The 16,361-nt window shown below is 40.3% G+C and overlaps 1 pseudogene; it reads left to right on the top strand.

Annotated features, from left to right (window-relative positions):
- LOC123586604 overlaps nucleotides 1-13,485 on the top strand; it is a 29,487-nt pseudogene extending 16,002 nt beyond the window's left edge.
- The last annotated feature ends 2,876 nt before the right edge of the window (nucleotides 13,486-16,361 follow it).

The following is a 16,361-nucleotide window of genomic DNA, read 5'->3' as shown; positions in this document are numbered from 1 at the left end:
TCTCTCTGTTTATAGTCAGGAAAAACTGGCCTCTTCCTGTTTCCTATTTGGGGAGTGAGGGCACTGGGAGTATCAATTGCATGCAGTTTGGTGTCAGACCTTTTCAATTTTATTTATACATTCAATGGAAATATGTCCCTTTGCCTTACGCCGGGGGTGCCAGTTTAGAAATCTACCATTTGGTAAAAGCACAGCATGTAAACAAGTAGCTGTACTCCATGAGTAGAGAAATGGACCAAACACAAACCTGGGAGATTTTGCCTTTTTTCACTGACAAAAGGAAGGATTCACGGGGGTGACACCTTAACCCAATATTGAGGGATCGGTTGAGATTGCCCTAACATGACAGAAAGGCATTCAAGCCAGACAAAATGACACAGACAGGGACAGGAACACACTTGTAAAGCAGCACCAGTAGACTTGTTCTGGAGTAACCGTGTGAAGATCAGGAAAGGTCCAAATCATCGTGGACCCTGAGTGGGGAAAGTTAGGCTCCCATTTCAGGATCATGGGACCACCGCTGGAATAAAGATACTGGGTAGACCAGAAGGATGCGCGGGGAGGTAGCCACAGAAGCCACTGACGATAAAGAATGTCCATGAGGTGCCTAGAGTAAAAGCAGATATCTGGGGGTGTCAGCACGACAGTTAGGAAATCTAATCAAGACTGAGTGGTGATTTCCTAGAGTACAGCTTCTGAAGCTTAGAAGAAGTAAGAGCCCAATCTCTGCATACAAGTCTGTTTACATATAATATATATAGGTATATATAATAATTAATTATATTATATTTTTTGTATTTATAATTAATTATATAAAATATAGTAATATATAATATATAATAATTATAACATATTATATATATTATATATTATATATTATATATATATAGCAAAACCTGACTCTTAAAGACATTGAATGGGACACTTGTGAAAGTGTGTGACCCAAAATAGTACCTCAGTCTCTCATGTTACACATCTCCTTATCAAGAACCATGTCTCTTTTATGTTTAAGTCCTCACTTTCAAGAACACTTGTTACATATTACACAAGTGACATATTACGCTGCGTAATATTACGCTGCGTAAGTTTAAGGTATACAGACTACGATATGGTACACACAGGTATTACAAAAGGACCACCAGGGTGGGTGTTGAGTGTACATCTGTTGAAGAAACGAACGGGTGAACCCAAGAGGAATCTTGCAGGGGTTGACTTTTGCACGAGAGGGCCTTGGCTTTCCCCAGTTTGAACGTCCTTCTCTTGACATTCCAAGAGTTTTGTTTTGTTTTCTTTCGATTCCTCAGCTGTGCACTCAGTTCACACTGTCACTTCATTAGCACCATATCTGTTTGTGAGGAAATCTGGCAAAGTCGATTCCTCTAGGCAACTGGTTCGTACTTTTTGTCCTTTGATTGCAATTAATGAGATTAATTGTTTATCTACTTCCCCATTATGCTTTGATGGGGCCCACGTGAGTACATTTTCCAGGAATATAAGTATTTAGTATTAGTGTGTTGTCTTATTGGGAGAGCAGTGTTATTATACGGCTTCATTAATGCCTGTACATGTGGTTCAATTAAGATTTACAAATTAGGTTTAATTAAGGTTTATAAGTAGTGAGGTGAACTCCTGGCTGTGTTCACACTGTGGATTCCTCTCCTTATTCTGCTTGCTTTTTCTTTCTTTCTTTCTTTCTTTCTTTCTTTCTTTCTTTCTTTCTTTCTTCCTTTTTTTCTTTACACAGTCTTCATTGTTATTAGAAAAATCAAGTGGGTACTGGAGCTGGACAATGAAGTGGACCCTGAGAAGTCTCCTCCGAGCATCTGATTGCACTTACTGTCCCTATTTCTTTCTATAAGCTAGATCCAGAAGTAGGTACCAGATAACCCATTACATCTGGATTACAACCCACTCACATTACCAAGGAAAGTGCAGGGGCAATGGAATTAGACTCCTGGCACCTGCTGTGTGACTTTGGGACAGTTACTGACACACTGGGACCCTCACTCTTCTCACCTGAAAACACAGAGATAATCACACCTTCCTTGATATAAGAGACATTACATGAAATAATTTTGGTAAGGTATCTGACATGGGAGTTTAATAAATGATAGCTATTAATATTCCACTAGCAATCCTGATGTATGGGATTTTTTCCCCAAACCCCGAACAGTACTCCCAAACCAGCCAGATGTTGTGCAATTCAACTCAATCCTGATGCTATCTACCCAGAGTTGGCATAAGGGCTCACAGGTCAAGGGCTCAGTCCCTCAAGACTGTCCCCACTTCAGATGCCAATCACAAGCCCAGCTTGTCAACTGCTATGACCAGCTGGCTCAAAGTTCAAGGTTCCTACAACCCCCTCCTAATGTTTAATTAATTTGCTACAGCGGCTCATAGAACTCTGGAACCCATTTACTCACTAGAATACCAGTTTATCACAAGGGATGTTATAGGACAGAATCAACAGCCAGATGTAGAAGATGAAAGCTCTTTGTTAAGGGCCTGGTGGAGTTTGGTCCCAAGAACAGTGGCATGGAGAAACTTTCTGGTTCACCAACCTGGAAGATTTTCAGATCCTGTCCTTGTGGGTTTTTATGGAGGCTTCATTACCTAGGCATGATTGATGAACTGATTGACCATTGGTGATTGAGTCAACCTCCAGCCCCTCTCCTTTCCCCAGACATCAAGGGGTAAGACTGAAAATTCCCACCCTCTAAAGACATGGTTGGTTCCCTTGACCACCAGCCCCCATCCTTAGGGGCTTTCCAAAAGCCACCTCATGAACATGACAGAAGACACCTGTCTGTTCTCATCACAGGAAATGCCAAGGGTTCTAGGAGCCTCCTTCCAGGAAAGGGGCCAAAGGCCAAATACATATTTCTTATAAAACACAGTATCACAGCTATCTTAACAAAACACATACAACTAATATATAAATACACAAAGGCAAAAGGAACCATGGCCGACATTTACCACTCACATGATGTGATGGTACTGCTTCAGGGTGTCAGCCAAGCCTCTCCTTTTCTTAACGTCTCTTTCTCTCGCTTCCCCTACCATTCTGGTTCTCGGTTCTAGTCAAACCCAACAAGTACAAGTACATAACGAATAACTAAAAAGTGTCAGACACGAAGTAGAGAAGAATTCAACACAAACAAGACAAAAATCACAACTCCCCACTCAGGAGGAGGAGAAGGGCAGGTGTGGGAATGAAAGTGAGTGTGACCCATGATGGAATTAGACACACGTTTCAGGGACACTTCCACCCCTGTGCTTCAGATCTCAATTTACTTACTGTTTCTCTTTGAATGCAAGCTCATCCCTTGCTCTTTGTTGGGAGAATTCACGCTTCATGTTTGTGAGCCCAGACTAGATGTATAAGCTTCTCCTTCTCCTTCTTCTTTTTGAACTATCAATCATGCCTGTTTCCAGAACTACACTGCCCTACCTGGTCCACGTATTAACCCGAGGCGACCTCTCTAGTGTGGGACACCTGCTCTATTCTGTCCTGAGATGTGAAAACACAGCAAAGAGACAAAGTCATGGTGAAAGCGGACCTAAGAGAAATTCAGTTAGTGCTGGCTGTCCCACTTTGGTGATGGTGCTCCCGAAGTGGCACAGCAGCTCCAAACATTTCCAAGACGATACAGATATAGGGTCAGAGGATGAGGAAAGCTATAGTGGGGAGACCAATAGCCATTTGTCCTGGCACACTTAACTACACAGTATCATTTGAGATAATTGGATTGTTCTTTGAGGGACAAAAAATAATAATAACAATAATCCTATAATAGTCATATTTAATTAAACTTTGCTCTGTGCTGAACTGACTTACTGAATGTAGCCCTTCACAACCAGATAGTAAAGTGGTTTCTTTGACTCCTTTTTTTTTTTTATCAATACTGTCTGTTCAAGGAAATTGTATACATTCAATTTGACAAGTAAAGGCAAAAGTAGGGTCCCCAACCATGCCCATCTGATTCCTTGCTCTTCCCAATAATTTCTGCTTACAAAATAGTCTACACAATATTAGCTAGTGACTCCTAGAGCCTGGAAGGGATCTCAAATCTCTAGTTATTTAAATGACACTGGGGACACCTGGGTGGCTTAGTCGGTTAAGCGTCCGACTTCAGCTCAGGTCATGAGCTCAGGGTTCATGAGTTCGAGTCCCGCATTGGGCTCTGTGCTGACAGCTCAGAGCTTGGAGCCTGCTTCAGATTCTGTGTCTCCCTCTTTCTCTGCCCCTCCCCTGCTCACACTCTGTCTTTCTCTCTCTCTCAAAATAAATAAACTTTAGACAATTAAAAATAAATAAATAAATGACACTAGCTATGTCTAGAGACATTAGCTATGTCTCTAGAAAGCCTCCGTCAGTGTGCAGTTTTCGTAGGAGGGAATCGCACAAAGGAATTACACACATTTTTGGCTTAAGTAACGTGGCTGATGTTGGGCTGTCTTTCAAGTTATACCATCGTCTTATCTCTTCATGAAATAGTAGGAAAGGAAAGCAGTGAAGTTGCTTTATGTGTAGTTGCATTAAACAACACATAGAACAGCATTGAGAATGAGATGTTTTTGAGGGAAATGACCTTCACATGGCTTTGTCTAACTCAAAAGTTAGGAGACTAGGAGACTAGGGACCTAACCCAAGACCCAACTGGGTCCCTCTCTGAACCTTTGTTTCCCTCTCTTAAAAAAAAATGTGGAGGCATCCCTGTCTGTCCTGCCTTCCCCTAGGAACCATTAACAAAATCCAGAGAGATGGTGGCTATAACATTATAAAGGATGGGGAAACGTTTGGTAAATTGTATATGGCTATATAAACATAAGGGGTTATTATGATGTTGATTATCATTGATGACAGCACCAACAAATGTGCTAATTATACTCATAAAACGAAGATGCAAATGCTTTACTCTGGACTTTCAAGAGAGGCTTCTTCTTCTCCTAGAAAGAGAGATTATAAGCACAAAATATTCCTTTTTATTAGTACTGCAATAACTGTTCCATGTAATATTAATAACAATAATAAAATGTAAGCCACTTCTACAGTATTTTCAGGGAGAAAAGAACACAAGAGCTAAAAAGTGGAGTGCGCGGGAATGCGTCCCTTTTAATGGTATCTGTAAAAAAGCAATGGACGCTTCCACAAATTTATGTCTCGCTCTGACACCCTCTATTTTGCATTTACCCCGATTCATATTTGCATCCCTTTCTTGTTTGGCATCATTTGTGACCTCAGCTAATGTATTAATAAAAATGACCATGATGAGCCCTATAGCTGATTTCCTCTCTTCTCAATAGACACTTCTTTCCTAAATTGTCCCAGACCTGTCCACGGGTATTTATCAATACCTTTGGCCAGAATCCTTGGATAAATGTTGATTGCATATGACAAGGTTCACTTCAGGGGCTCCTCTTTAATTTGGGTTGCACACGCATGCTACCCAGAGAAGCTATGACAAGTCAGTTTTTCTACATCATTTGGCACAAGCTGTGCTTTTGTAGCTGGTTAAAGTTTGCCTAAGAAAACAGATCTGCCTTTGTTTCCTAGGACAACTTCTGAGGACCAGGCTACACATTATACCTTTTGGTCACCTTTGGAATGAGGGTCAAGTTCGGGCCATGTAATATTCTAGGTGCCATGAAAGATAGGGATAAAGATCTTGGATATTGACCAGATAACTTCGACTTTAGCTGAGTGAGTGTATGGTCCCTTATTGTTGTAACAAATTCCTACAAAATGAGGGCTTTAAACAACACAAACTTATCTTCCACTTCTGGTGAGCAGAACCTGAAAGAGGTGTCCCTGGGCTAACCTCAAGATGTCCCCAGGGTTATGTTCCTTCTGCAGCCCATAGGAAAGAATATTTTCTCTGTACCTTTTTCCATTTCTGGAAGCTTCCTGTATTCCCTGGCATGTGGCCCCTCTCTCCATCTTCAAAGCAGGAAGTGTAGCTACTTCAAGAATCTCTGTGACCCTGACTTTGGCTTTCCTGCCGTCTCTCTTTAGGACCCTTCATAAGGACCCTTGGGGTTACATTGGGTCCACACAGTAACCCAGGATAATCCCCCCATCCCAAGGTCAGCTGATGAGCAATTAACTGCATCTGACTGTAATTTCCCCTTCTCATGTAACATGACATATTCATAAAACACTGAGATTCGGATGTGGATATGTTTGGGGCCGAGCATTTCGCCAACAGTGATATCACTTAAATTATAGAGCTAGTGTATATCACTTGAAATTATAGAATGCTATTCAATATTATGTGATTCATACCATTTACATCAATGGAAAATCATGGACAAAGCACAACCCAAAAAGGAATAAGAAGGGTCACCATGATCACAAAAGGATCAGAGCACAGAAGATGAAAAAAGAAGAAAAGACACACCGATTAACTTTTCCCTCTGTCATATAGCCTAGACCTGGTACTCACATTAGCAAGAGCCCTTCAGGAATTTAATTTGTTTCCACTGTGTATTGCTAATAACCTCCCCTCCAACCTTGCTCACTGTATCCAGCCAGTGGAGGGTGGAAAGAGACTTTGGAGGATGCACCCTCATGTTAAAAGCCTTAGTCCCAAACCAGCACATATAATCTCTGCTCACATTCTGCTGAATAGATATTAGGAACCTATAGCTACACAAAACTGCGAGGAAGGATATGGAACAAAGTTCGCCAGGACTTGCCATGGTGTTATATGACGAAGACAGACAGGATGGATTTTAGTAGAGGGCTCACAGCCTCCACCACAGATTAGAGAACTCGAACCCTATGGTTCCATTTCGTTAGCATTCTGACCCTCTTTCCGACTTCTGAGCTGATTTCCCCTATTGCTTATGTGTTATTATGTGAACAGCATAACAAAAGTTTGTTATTTCTATTTTTACTTGTATAAAGCCCATTGACATCGCATGGGGTCACACCTTGGCACACACACCAATCTTGTCACAACAGACACTTGCAGGAGAGAGCAAGGGGAACACAAAGAGAATAATATATGGAAAGGATCATGACATAAACCACAAGTAACAATGGAAAGAGAAAATGCACTGGGGTCTGACCAACCTCCACTTTGTCACTTTTTCAAAAAAAAGATAGAAAATTTAAAGAGCTCCATTCTCTGTCATTTTCCACCTGTAAAGTAGGCATAATCCAGCCAGCCTGGAGGAATACATTGGATGGATTGTGATAGGATGTCTAAAAATGTCTGGTCTACACTTAACACATAGTAAGTCCTAAATAAAGCATGCCTTAATACCGTCAATATTTCTACCGTTTTGCTAAAATGGCACTCCATTCCTTATAACTGCCATTTGAAAGGAATGTGGAGATTAAATTTGAGAGATTAGCCAGATCTAGCTAAATATGTTTTTTTTTCCCTCGAATTAAACCATAAATTTTATCTGTGACTTTATTGCTTATATTTCTGGATGGATTTTGTTGTTGTTGTTGCTTGGGCTATGAGAAAAAAAAATCAACACAGCATCAATAATTAAGCAGACAATATTCATTCTGCAACCATCTTCTTGGCAAAGTGAGAGATTGAGAAATAGCTCCTAACCCAATTCTTTAAGCAGTGGACATGAACACATAAATTTCTACATGTATATACCATAGTGTATAAACAAACTTCTTGCTAATTTGATCTCCAAGTGTAAATTATATCAGTATTATACTGTTTTATTAATTCATAGACATATAGAATCACATCTTTGAAAGAATCTTAGATGATACTGAATTTAATTTGCAGCTCATAGACTCCCAGACATGAAGGTCTGGGCAGGATTGAATCTATATTTTCACAGGCTGTTATCTTATAACACACCTGTCCCGTGTGCTTCTAACGTGTTCCTCATGAATGAAAAGAAGTCTACTATTTCATGGGAAGTGGTTTTATTTATGGACAACTCTGGACTCATCGACCTAGTATCAATTGATCAATTAATTTAAAGTTAATAGTTTTGTGTTTCAGGCTAGTTGTGGGTTGGTGTTCTACAGATATACAGACAGTAATAGTCTCCATATTTTGGGTTCCTTCTGTAAGCCATGTACCATATGCCATCTCATTTAGCCATCCCAAGAAACCTATAATTTTACTTTATTATTAGCCCCATCTTAATGTGATAAAAGCGATGTTTTAAAAGGTAAAGTAATTTACCTTTAGCCACACCACTACCTTTTTTGAGGGTGGGGACAGAGTCTTAATCCCCATGGTATGCTAACCCCTAAAATGAGTGGTGCTCACAGTTCCTGAGAACTATAGAGTCAAGAGGAGAACATAAAAACAAATGAATTGACATGTAAATTAGGAATGGTCATAAACGGTGTATGGACACAGTATTACAGGAGCACAGGAGCACACGCTATCTTTATGTTTGTTTTTCAAACTCAGTTTCTTAAAAAAAACAAGGATCAAATGTATTACTTAGGACCAGATAAAACGCCATAAATTTCTTGAAAACAAACCTACAGCTCCCTGAACTTTGGATTTTCGAGTGAGCATAGCGATGATAGCCAAATGGACATTCACTCAGTTGGAGACCATATGAATGTAACCTTTTCACCAATTCCTTGTTACACGGTGTCAGGTCAGCTCAAGTATCTCCCCTTAAGATTCTTTCTCTGATCGCAGTTTCTTCAATGATTCCTCTCTCACATGCTGACCTAAATAAAATAATTACAGAAGGCCAACTGGTCAACCAGAGGCATGGCGATGCACACTGATCAAGGGAAGTTGCCTAGATAGTCTCTGAGACAGAACAGCCTGTGTTTAAGGAGGTGGCCTCTGCAGTGAACAAGATCTGGTGTCATCACTCATGACCTTTATGACCTTGAGCAAGGAACTTAGCCTCCTCGATCTTCATATTCTCTTTGGTGAAGTGAGCATTAAGATAGCTTCCTCAAAAATATGTATTATAAGGATTACATAAAATAATCTATCTAAAGTGTTTAACAAAGTGCCCAGAACACAGGATTATTTACTAAGAGTTGACTATTTGTGATTTGTAATTTATTTTATTTTTTTGAGAGAGCAAGAGAGACAGAGGTGAGCAGAGAGAGAGGGAGACACAGAGTCGGAAGCAGGCTCCAGGCTCCGAGCTGTCAGTGCAGAGCCCCATGCGGGGTTCAAATTCACAAACCATGAGTTCACGACCTGAGCCAAAGTCAGCACTTAACCGACTGAGCCACCCAGGGGCTCCGTGACTATTTGTGATCTTTGCTGTAACTATGATTACTGTTTTGGAAATGCAAAGTGAGGGGTGTACCCCCTTTCAGCCAAGCCCATCTTGCCTATAGGACTAATAAGCGATGCTTCACAGGTGTAAGGCATTTATTTATAAATGTTTTCCCATTAATGATCTCATGTAATCCAGACACTAACATAGGAGGTAGGCCATATCATTCTCAGTTTGTTGATGGAAACTGAGATTGAGGAAAATTAAAAGACATTCCTGGAATTCTCTAGTGATTTTCCACGGCATAATGTGATGTAAAATAGAAGCACTAAATTATATTAATGGTGTCTTCTTAAACTACAAAACTTTCTTTACTTTGTATGCTTAAACGTTTTTAAACAATAAATTTTGCTATCACCAATTTTATTGAGATTGATTTTACTAATTAATATTTCAAAGCCTTTGCTTCATTTAATAAGACAAAGTCAGCCCTGCTGCATTTCAATGTTAGCTATAATTAATGATGATATTATGAAAATTAATGCTTTTCCATTATCCATTATGACATCATCAGTGCTAATGATCTGTTTATTGCTTCTCTGCTGACGGCGGTTAAAAGAGGCCACATTTTAAAGAGGAGGGAGAAGCCTAAATCATGTTAAAAGCAGTAAAATCCTTTACATTTAGAGAATATTTTATTCTGAAGTCACCCAGCATGGTATAAGAAACAACCAGGATCCCAAAAACACAAGGCATATTCAGGCAACTGACGTGAAATAATTGATTGATACAAACAATACTGGTTAAGTCCCCAAACCGTTCTTCCAGTGGGATATCATTTCTGACATCTAAAAGACTCTTTTGTGGAATTTGAAGAGGGAAAATGGGAAAGATAAAAGTTACTAGATGGGGCGCCTGGGTGGCTCAGTTGGCTCAGGTCATGATCTTGCAGTCCGTGAGTTTGAGCCCCGCATCGGGCTCTGTGCTGATGGCTCAGAGCCTGGAGCCTGCTTCGGATTCTGTGTCTCCCTCTCTCTCTGCCCCTCCCCTACTCATGCCACATCTCTGTCTCTCAAAAATAAACATTAAAATTCTTTAAAAAAAAAAGTTACTAGAGATGATTGGTTTTGCATATATTCACTATTTAATACCCATTAAACCCACAACAAATAAAATGCAACACCCTCACTGAAAATCCTTGAAACCAGAACTCCAGGCCTCAGTTATATAGCTAACAAAAGGTGGAATCTGAACTCTTAAATGTAAACATTGCTGGGATATTAATAATTCATGCCTTGCCAGAAACAACTAAATAGGAAACTTTCCTGAGGGGGTGGTTAGAAATATCACTCAATTTCACCTGTGGCGTAGAGAAGAGAATTGATTTTTATTTATAGTAGTATTGATTCAAAATATTTTATATTAATAATTGATGGATAAGACAATGATGAGTTCGCAAACAAAGCAGATGGAATCAGGTTAGAACTGGAGAATGTCTCATAAACCCTCTTTCTCTACAGAGAGAAAACTGGAAACATGAATATTTCAGGGACACGGTGAGTAAGTTGTGAGTCAGGACTAACACTTGGATGTCCTGACTCTTCAGATCAGCCCCCATCATCCCACCACCTCTCATGGGCACAAAGGTGAGCGTTCAATGGGAGGTCGATAAAACAAAAAGAGTGGCTAAGCCAAGGGCTTTAACTTCTTTGCAAAAATAAATGAGAATGGTATTATTATTTTTTTTTCTACAGGAAGATTATGGCCTTTGTAGCTTCCACTTTGTGGGTTCTAGGGTTGATTTGTCTCATCTGGTTGACCTGTTGTGTGTCCCCTCCCAATTCACTGCTTTGAGTGAGTCACCCTCAAAGGTGAAATGCCAACCCAACATGGCCTGTCAGAGAAAAGATATCTGCTCTTTCATCACAGATATTGATTTGCTGGTCTCTCATGTTGTAGCATGCAGACGGAGTCTCTTTGTTGGAAAGTATAAACTATTAAAACACCCAAGCTTCCAGTCTTACTGTAAATAATGCCCACAAGAGGGCTAAAGCCTTTTGTTTAACTTGGGGGTATATTTTGCTGACCATTAGTACAATAATATAAAATGTCTATTATCTCAAATTCTTAATGACAGAATTTTCAGTTTCCTAAAAGATCTCATGCATAACAAATATAATAGGACTAAATAAAGACATCTAGCTAAGAAATTCAGCTAGCTAAGCTGAATATAACCCAGGGGTCTGAGCCATGGATTGGATTTAAAGTGACACAGTTCCAATTAAGCAGTGAATCATGGAGAAGAATTTGCCAATGGAAATGTTTAGAATAGTTCTCTGCTCTACCCAGACACCCAGGGTGTCCTGTGCTCCGTAGGGGCAGAACTTTGTCTTACTCATCATTATAGCATCAGACATGTAGCAAAATACTCATAAATACTTGCTAAATAAACCAGAAACTTCTATAGAGAGTAAAAATACAGATGTGGGCCACTCACCCAAGACCAACTCAAAGAGAATATCATTAGGAATGTACTTATTTTAATTAGTTCCATAGATAACATGACACTCAAGTATCTCAGAGCTAAGAGCCACGATTTTAGGGATATGCCATCTTGAACAGACCAACTTATTTTCCTTATTTCAGAAACCAGATGGCATACGATTTGGTTCATGAGCATCAGGATTCTAGGGGAAAGGACAAAGAAGATGACTGGCCAGCCTTCCTCCCTTTCCACAGTCCTTTTATTTGGTAAATAATACAGGAAAAGTTTAACCAGATGCCTTATTTTTTTAAAATCAACATGGAATCTACACATCTAATAAGTCAGTCTGCCCCAAGCCCTAATTAACAAAAATGACAATTCCATGTAACAGATATCTAGGATTTTATATTTCACCAACATTTTCATGAGATTGTTTAAAATTTTCAGCCTAACAATAATCCTTGAGGTAGGTATTGTTATTATCCTAAACTGTGAGGAAAAATAATCTGACGTTACTGCATCATTCAGTACTATTTAGTAACAAGTGACATAATGCCAACTACATCTCATGAAAGAAAAAAGAGCAATTCATTGGCCTCAAGACTCCATACTTTGGATAGACAGGGGCAGAGTAATAATGTGTCTCCTGGTTCCAGAACTGAAGGGCATTTTCTAATCTTCCTCCTCTTCCACCTCCTCCTGTCTTCCTCTGCCTATCCTGGGTCAATGAGCAGGGGTGAGATGGGGTTTTCTCAATGACAGACTCTCCAGAATCCAATGAAATGAGAGTATAATACAGCAGCTCTCCAGTGGACAGAGGCAAAATACATACAGATCACTGCAGAGACAAATATAGGAAATACAGGAAATATTCATTAAGTTAAAAAGCTTATGTACTGGGGTGCCTGGGTAGCTCAGTCGGTTGGGCATCCGACTTCAACTCAGGTCATAACCTCACTGTTCCTGAGTTTGAGCCCCACATCGGGCTCTGTGCTGACAGCTCAGAGCCTGGAGCCTGCTTTGGATTCTGTGTTTCCCTCTCTCTGTGCTCCTCCCCTGGTCTCTCTCTCTCTCTCTCTCTCTCTCTCTCTCTCAAAAATAAAAGATTAAAAAAAATTTTAAAAAAAGCTTATGTACTTAGGGTTTTCTGGGTTCTTTGGGGCCAGAAGAATCTTGAAATTGTAGAGCACCCACACAGGCTTTGATTACATGCTTTAGACATTTTTGTTTTGTTTGTTTTCTGGAAGTCTCACAACTATCCTCAAATTTGAAAGTATTGTTAGAACAGATCTATGGTCAATGATGACAGTATCTACACGGAACTTTGCTTCATGGTGTACTGGGGGGGAAGAAACTCTGCCAACGTGGCCATACTATTTGATATGGCTGTACAGATCATTATGCCTCCGAATACACTGGTGGTACTGTTATGTACTGGGCCATCAGTGGAGCCTTCCATACAAAATTAAGATATTGTCTTTGCAGAAAATCTTAATCAACATTTTCCTGGTGTCCAAAGAGGTGACACTGTGATTGCAAAAAGCTCTAGTGTTATTTGTAAGACTATTTGGTTTGGAAGGAAACAAAATCCTCACCAACAGTCCATCAGATTTATTTAAAAGCCATGATGACAGGCCAACAAGTCATGTTTGGTTAGAAGGTTACGATCTACAAGGTTCTACAGATTCCAGGAATTATGGAACTACTCCATATGGATTACTAGGAGGATCTGTCTTCTTAAGATTTGGCTTCTGAGCAACTTTGGATTTCCATGTGATGGCCCTAATGGCCACAGATTTTGTGATGATTAAAAAAAGCATCTATTTGTCTGATCTGGTACTGTCTCCCCTTCATGTGATTTTATTGTTGCCACTGAAACCATGTACTTATGTACTTACCAATAAATGATTCACTATACAGAAACAAAAAAAAAAGCTTATATCCATCTGATTACCAAACACTGCCATATTGCCATACTGAACACTTAACTACTCTACAGATGTCAACCATACTAACCAAATAACTTTAACACAGAAAATAAGACCCCAGACAAAGCTTACTAGACCCAGAATGGAAATTTCTGCTTGAATGGTTCAGGGATACAAGTGTGATAGGTCACTGTGATTCAGGTTGGTGAGTGAGAGCCTGGGCTAGTTGGGGATGGAATCAGAAGGGGACAAGATTAAGCCAGGAGTAAACTAAGGACAGTAGGAGGAACTTGAATTCACCTGGGGCTTGTAGTGCCAGAAAGTAGTAGAGACAACTGCAGGGCAGTGTTTTAGTGTCCTGGGAAGGTTTGGAAAAGACCCACAGAGCAGGTGCCTCCTGAGCTCAGAATTGATGGAGAGGAGGAAGTGGTCATTGCATATATCTAGAAGAGGAGGGTGTCTGGCAGAGGGAACAGAATGTGGAAACCCTACACTAAAAGCATGCCTGGAAGCTTCCAGGAAACACAAAGTGAAGCCAGTGTGACTGGGGCAACGTGAGATGAAGAAGGCATTTAGAATGTGAGACAAGAGGCATCATGGGAGGTTGCAAAGGTCATATAGGGCATGGCGACAATGTACTGGATGGGAATTTGTGCAGGGCTCCAACGGTGGAGTTAATCTGATCAGACCTGCACTTCATAATTTTTCTAATTTTTTAAAAAATCCAAATTAGTTAACATATAGTTGGTAATTATTTCAGGAGAATTTAGTGATTCATAACTTACATGATACCCAGTGCTTATCCCAACAAGTGCTCTCCTTAATGCCCATCACCCATTTAGCCCATCCCCCCACCCACCTCCCCTCCAGCAGCCCTCAGTTTGTTCTCTGTATTTAAGTCTCTTACGGTTTGCCTCCCTCTCTGTTTTTATCTTATTTTTCCTTCCCTTCCCCTATGTTCATCATTCATTCAGAGAAAGATAAATATCATGATTGCACTCATATGTGGAATTTAAGAAACATGCCCTACACTTTTAAACAATCCTTCTGGGGGCCCCTGGGTGGCTCAGCGGGTTGAGCATCCATGTCTTGATTTCAGTTCAGGTCATGGTTCCAGGGTCCTGGGACTGAGCCCCACATCAGGTATGCTAAGTATGGAGCCTGCTTAAGATTCTCTCTCTCTCTCTCTCTCTCTCTCTCTCTCTGCCCCTCTTCCCTGCTCACACACTCTCTCTCTCAATAAATAATTAAGAATAAATAGATAGATAGATGGATAGATCCTTCTGGTTGTGCTTTAATTTCGTCCTAGATCCACTAAAAAGGTGGCAATGATTTTTTTTTTTTAATCTCGGACACTTCCCATTTCCTAAACGGCTATGTCTGCGTTTTCAATGAAGCCTCATCCATCTCTAATTTTGTTACATGGCGATTACATGGGCTGTGTGAAGAAAATGAAGCAGAGAATTCCTGTCATGTAATTATATTTTAAAAGCCGAGTAATAGCAGCTCCTTTTATTAGCATTAACAATTAGCAGACCTCTTTCGCTCTGGCTGTGATAAAGAAATCCCTTGTAAGGATTCTGTAGAGCCAGTTTTACATGTCACACTCACATGAATAATGGAGCTAATGTCACGGGGAGCTGATGCACACATCCTTCATTAAAAAATACACAGGAGAGGAAAAAAAAATAATTTGGCAGATAATCATGAAAACACCACCCGTGATTAGGTGCTTCGTATTCCCAATCATTTTCTCGATTGACTGAAAATTCATTCTTGAGAGTAGAGGTCATGTCTCATGCCTAGAATCATACAATGTTAAAGTTGAAAGGATCCTAGAAATGATCTCAGCATCCGGAAATTCAGAAGCTTCAGGGGCTAGGTAGATGATATAAAGTGAGGGATAATGCCACACAGGGGACAGGTGAGCCAGGAAAACACAAACCAGGTCAAAAGCAAACAGGTAAGATGCTCCAGGAAGGAAGGCAGGCCTGCTATTTCCAGGGCCTCTGACTGGTCAGGATGCTGCCTCTTAAAAATAACTTCTATAAATATTTACAAATAGTTTACCTTAACAATATTTGGTATTTGAATGCCCCCCCCCACACACACACACAAGTACGTTGACACACACATATGGAGACAGGACTAAATAAAACACAGATATCTTCCAAACTAAATAGGGCGCCTCAGTGGCTCTGTCTGTTAAGCGTCTGACTTGGGCTAAGGTCATGATCTCACAGTTCATGGGTTTGAGCCCCACGTCGGGCTCTGTGCTGACAGCTTGGAGACTGGTGCCTGCTTCGGATTCTGTGTCTCCCTCTTTCTCTGCCTCTTGCCTGCTCATGCTCTCTGTCTCTCAAGAATAAGTAAATAAATGTTAAAAAAGAAGTTAAAGAAAAAAAAGACTAAATAAGACACATATATTTAGAGGACTGGGGGCCCCAGGCTCCCACTTTGCACCTGACTGCAGTCCAGCTGAGCTGAGTCCTAGAGAAAGGACATAACTGACTTCTCCAATAGCATTCCAACAAGTTAGTGATGAAGTGATTTATATTTTGGGGTCTCTCGTAACTCTCAACATAAGGCTTTATTCTACACTAGAAAAATCACCTCCAGATCACTGTCAAAGACATTTGGATGAATTATTCTAGCTTAAGTTTTTATTTTCCTAGATTTAATGACTGAGTCCTCGAGAATGCAAGTGACTTTAGCAAGGATGCACAGGCACTGAGAAGCAGAGATAAATCTAGAAGGTG

This window comes from Leopardus geoffroyi, chromosome C3 (assembly GCF_018350155.1).
Source record: "Leopardus geoffroyi isolate Oge1 chromosome C3, O.geoffroyi_Oge1_pat1.0, whole genome shotgun sequence".
Taxonomy (NCBI): domain Eukaryota; kingdom Metazoa; phylum Chordata; class Mammalia; order Carnivora; family Felidae; genus Leopardus; species Leopardus geoffroyi.
Note: the sequence above shows the minus strand (reverse complement) of the source record. Positions and strands in the feature narration are given on the sequence as shown.